Genomic DNA, 5806 nt, shown 5'->3' with positions numbered 1-5806 from the left:
AATAGAATAGAATAGAATAGAATAGAATAGAATAGAATAGAATAGAATAGAATAGAATAGAATAGAATAGAAAGAATTGCCCGACATTCAAGCTGAAGAAGCTGTGGAATGAGAGATATCATTGCTGATGTCAAATGGATCCTGGTTGAAAGTGAAGAAGCCAGAAAAGCATCTATTTGTACTTTACTGACTATGAAAAAGCATTTGACTGTATGGATCATAAAAAGTTACGACTGATATTGAAAATGGAAATTCCAGAACACTTAATTGTGCTCGTGAGAAATACATATCTAGACCAAGAGGTTTTTATGCAAACAGGGCAAGGGAACACTGCATGTTTTAAAATTAGGCAAGGTGTGTGTCAGGGTTGTATCCTTTCTCCATACATATTATTGTTGTTGATGATGATTGTCTTCATGTCAAGAATGACTCAAAGTGACCCTATGAACAAAAGGCCTGAAGTCCCTCTACAACTATCAACATTTATCAAATTCATAGAGTTTCTGGAGGCATCTTGTTTAGTGTGCTGTTGGGAAAAAGTCCTAACAATACCATGAACTGCCAAAAGAACAAATACATAACTCTTGAAGAAGATGCAGCCAGGGTGTTCTTCAGAGACAATGATGATGTAGTTTGTTTCACATACTTAGGGCATGTTACTAGCAAAGCATGTTTCCTTGAAAAGAGACATCACTCTGGGGAAAGTGGAGGGTCGGGGGGCTGCGGGGGGGAGAAAAAACAGAAGACCCTCAAGGAGATGCGTTTACAGGATAACTGAAAAATGGGCTTTGTGTCAGAGATTATAAGGATGGCAGAGGATGTGACAGTGTTCAGATAAGTTGTTCATAGGGTCACTATTTGTACTCAACTCAATGGCACCTAACAACAACAAAAAAGGTCTAACAGGGTTTTTTTGTTGAGTATTTGGGGTGTCTGTGAACACTATCATATAGCAACTGTTTTACTACCTCTTTGCTGATCTGGATGCCTCTTATTTTCTTCTCTTGTATTATTACCCTAGTAAGCATTTCCAATACAGTGTTGAAGAGTATTAGTAGTAAGCATCCTTGTCTGGTCCCTGTTGATAGGATGACTGGCTTTTATCTTTCACCATTGAGAATAATGTTGGCTCTTGGTTTTGCGTATCTACTTTTCATTGTATTGAGGAAATTCCATTTTATTCTTTTTTTTTTTGTAGTGTTTTAATCAAGGAGAAGCATTGGGTTTAGTCAAAGGTCTTGTCGGCATCAAATGATAGTACCATGTGATTCTTGTTCTTTGCTTTGTTGATGTGATGAATTATGTCGATTCTTTTTCTTATGTTGAACAATCCTTGTTATGAATCCTATGATGAATGGTATTTGGTCATAATTAATTATTTTTTAATATACTGGTGGTTTCTATATTGTTAAGAATTTTCGCTTCTACATTCATGAAGATATTGGTCTTTAGTTTTGGTTTTGGGTAATGTCTTTGCCTGGTTTTAGTATTAAGGTTATGTTTACCTCATAAGATGAGTCTGGGAATGTTTCTTATTTTTATACTTTTTAAAAGAATTTAAGTAGAATATGTGATATATCTTCACTGAATGTTTGGTAGAATTCAGCTGTGAAGACATCTAGGCCAGGACTTTTTTTAAGGTGGAGTCTTTCTGACCTGCTCAATTCCTTCTGTTATGATGGGTCTGTTCAAGTGTTCTAGAGCTGTTCATGTCCATCTAGGTAAAGTGTGAGTTTCAAGAAATTTCTCCTTTTCCTCTAGGTTTCCAAATTTATCAGAGTACACCTTTTCCTAATATTCTGACATTTTATATTTAGTTTTAAGGGTTTTGTTGTGGTATCACCTCTATCATTCATTTGAGAAATTTGTGTCTTCTCTTTCTTTTCTTTTAAGTTTGGCAATGTTTTTCCTACTTTATTGACCCTTTCAAAGAACCAGCTCCTGGTCTTGTTGATGATTTCAATTGTTTTTCTGTCTCATTAATGGCAGCTCTTGTCTTTATAATTTCCTGTGAGCAATAAAAGAGTAAAAAATGCTGTAGTGTAGGAATGAGAAAGTTGGGAGGGAGACCTGCTGTCTGAAATAGTGACATTTAAGATGAAAGGATAAGGAGAACAAGAGGGGAAAGTATCTTGGATTAAAGGACTATAAGGCAAAGGTCCTGAGGTAAGAATAAATGAATGAACACCTTGAGGATTAATATAGAACAAGTGAAAGAAGAATGAGTTGGAGAAAATTAGTAAAGAGGTTTGTGATTTGGAATGAGGGTGGAGTGTAGATAACATCTCAACCTACAAAGCATTCAGAATTAGATTTCAGGTTGAGTAACAGTGTAAATTGTGGTTTCATATATCAACATAGATTAGACTTGAAAGGGCAGGAAAATATTGGTGAAATAGATTGGATATTAAATATTTTGTGACACCTCTGAAATGATCCAGTAAGATAGGAGAAACACTGGGGGTGTACCATTGGGGTATCCAATACCAGAATGGTTTCCCAATGTGGACAGTGTTTGATGGAGCTCCCAGATGTAAAACAGGTTTGGAAAGAGGAGTGGCATCCACTTCCTAAACCACATGCTTCTGGAAACTCTATAAACTTAGTGAAATGATGACAGCTATGGAAAACATTAAGTCTTTTGTTCACAGAGTCACTATATGACGTGCTCAACTCCACGGCAATCAACAACAACAACAACATCCAGAGGCTGCAGGGTTAATTTTCTTTTTCTATTGGATGGAGTTGTTGAATTAGGTCATTAATTTTGCTTCTTTCTTCCTTTTTTATATGTTTGCCTGTTGCTATGAATTGCCCCCTGAGGACTGTGTTAGCTGTATCTTAGAAGTTTTGATATGGTGTATTTTAGTTTGTTTTAAGGAACTTTTTAATTTTTTATTTCATTTTTTTATTTCTCCTATAACCAGAAAGTGTTTTAGGAGGTTCCACTGGGTAATTTTGTGTTTCAGCCTTTGGCATTAATTTCCAATTTTGTGGCATTATGGTCTGAAAAGACGCTTTGCATTATTTCAAGGTTTTAAATTTGATTAGTTTTTCTTTATATCCTAACATATGATCCATTGTACAGAATGTACCATGAGCACTTGAACAGAAAGCAAATTGAATTTTAGTTGGTGCAGTACCCAGAAAACATCCACAAGGTGGAGGTGGCTGATTGCATAGTTTAGATCTTCTGCATCTTTATTAATTTTCTTTTGGGTAGCATACCCATTGGTGAGAGTGATGTGTGTGTTAAAGTTTCCTACCACTATTGTAGTGCTATCTATGTCTTTTTCATACCTGATAACCACTGTTTTATATATTTTGAAGACTGATCATTTGGTGCATAGATGTCAACCAAGATTATGTCTTCTTGATGTCTTGTACCTTTAATTACTATGTAGTGCCCTTCCATACCTTTTATGGTGGTTTTCATACTGGAGTCTATTTTATCAGAGATTAGTATTGCCACTCCTGCTTTTTTGTAGATACCATTTATTTGATACATTTTCTTCAGCTTTTATTTTTTAGTCTTTTTCCTCATTTCTTAGATGTGTCTCTGGTAAGCAATATACTGACCGGCTTTGATTGTAGCTTTTGGCTTTGATGGGTTGGTTTTAGGGGTTTTGGAGGTTTTTTTTTGTACGTGTGTGTGTGTGTGTGTGTGTTTAATCTACTCTGCTAGTGTTTTCTCTTAATTGGTGCATTTAAGTATTCACATGAGTTGTGAACCTACACGGTAGTTTTTATCACTGCCATTTTACTGTTGCTTCTGGTTACTTTGATCCATTCACTTTCCTTTCATGGCTCAGTGTGAAGGACTTCCCTTAAAATTTCTTATAGAGTTTGGTCTTGTTTTCGCAATTCTCTAAGTTCTTGCTTTTCTGCAAATGATCTCATTTCTTTTTTATATCTGATGGACAGCTTTGCTGAGTACAGGCTCCTTGGCTAGCATTTGTGGGAATTTTTGGTTTGGGGAGTATCTTCTGGTGTTGTTTTTTTTTCTTTCAGCTTTCTGTATATGCCATCCCATCTTCTTACTCACATGGATTTAGTGCAAAATCAGAATTTAATCTGTTTCTAGTGTGTACTTGTTGTTGCTGATGGTCATCGAGTCAAGCACGACTCATAGCGACCCTATAAATAAAAGGCCTGAAGCCTTTCTATAACTATCGACATTTATCCAAGTTCACTCTGCTTTTCTCACACTGTTTTTAGTATTCTATTCTATCTTCAATTTTGAAGAATTGCATATGATATGTCTTGATGTTTTCCTTTGGGGGTCTAGTCTGTTTGGTCTTCCTTGAGCTTCTTTAACGTTGATTTCCTCATTCTTCATGATACCTTGGAAGTTTTCTACTTGTACCTATTCCATTATTTTCTTAGTGCTTTCGCTGCCTGCTTCATATTCTGAAATTCTCATCATATCTATGTTGTTCCTTTTGATGTTATTTCACATAATTCTAACATTTTCTTCATTTTCTGTCTTCTATCTTGCTTTTTCTTCTATTATGTTCTCTCTGATGCTCTTACCTTATAGCTCACTGACTCTCTGTTCTGTCTTTTCTACTTTTTTTTTTCTCCTCCAGGATGTTGACAGATGGAGAAGAAACTGAGGTTAACAATTTCAGTTGCTTGACTGCACAATCAACACCTTTGTTACCAGCAATCAACACTCTTGGTACCAGCAGTCAGGAAATTAAAAGACAAATTGCATATACAAATTGCAGCAAGGTAATCTTCTGTCAGAGACCTTGCCAGAATCTAAAGAGTAAGATGTCAGTCTAGAGATTAAGGTGCTCCTGATTCAGTCCATGGTTTTCACAATTACTTGCTATACATCAGAGTTGAAAAATGACTAAGGATTACAGAAGAAGAATTGATGTCTTTGAGTTGTGGTGCTGGAGAACAGTATTGAACATACCATGGACCACCAAGAGAACAAATAGGTTTGTCTTCGAGTGGGTAAAACTATACTTCTCCTTGGAGGCAAGAATTTTGAAGCTCTGGCTCACGTACTTTGGGTGCGTAACCAAGAGGAACCAGTCCTTGGGGAAACACATCATGTTTGGAACTGTGGAGGGACAGCACAGGATAGGAAGACCCCAATGAGACAGATTGACACAGTAAGTAGGGTAATAGGTGTAGGTGTGTCAGAAACAGTGAGATTGGTTTAGGATATTAAAGGGTTCAGAGCTGTTGTACACAGGGACTCTATGAGTTGCCGGTGACTTAATGCACATAACAACAGGTTTGGTTTAGTTTGGTTTCACCTGGAAAGAAGGGTCCTAGAATGATGACTTACCCAGTAAGAAAAGTTCTTTAACAAGTTTGTCATATATTTTTCATGGAGTGAGAAGAAAATGTGCCCAAATATCAAAACAGGGAGTGTTAGCTGTCATTTTTGGAAGAAATGTTTCTATTACAAACTAACTTTGCTGGCATATTTTTTTCAGACTTCTTTTATAACTAGAATAACCTTTCATTCTCCTAAAGCCAGAACTGATTCATAACTGGCCCTCAAGTGAGTTTTCAGAAGCCATAAATCAGATAGGAAGAGACTGACTACCTTTTACCTGCTGAGACTCTGGTGAATACGAACCACCAATGAGGTGTGGCATTTTTGTTAGCAGTGCAACGCTGTATGGACTACGTTATGTAGCTAGAACATAATTAAATTTCTTAACATTTAGATTCCACAGATGTAGTCGATCTCATTCCTATGCATACCATCAGGTGAAGTCCATGTGTATAACCTGCGTTTGTGTCTCTTATAAAATGTATTTGCAATGAATAAGTCATTGAT

This window comes from Elephantulus edwardii, unplaced genomic scaffold (genome assembly GCF_000299155.1).
Source record: "Elephantulus edwardii isolate Elephantulus edwardi_28Jun2011 unplaced genomic scaffold, EleEdw1.0 scaffold00192, whole genome shotgun sequence".
Lineage (NCBI taxonomy): Eukaryota > Metazoa > Chordata > Mammalia > Macroscelidea > Macroscelididae > Elephantulus > Elephantulus edwardii.
This window is presented reverse-complemented; position numbering follows the sequence as displayed.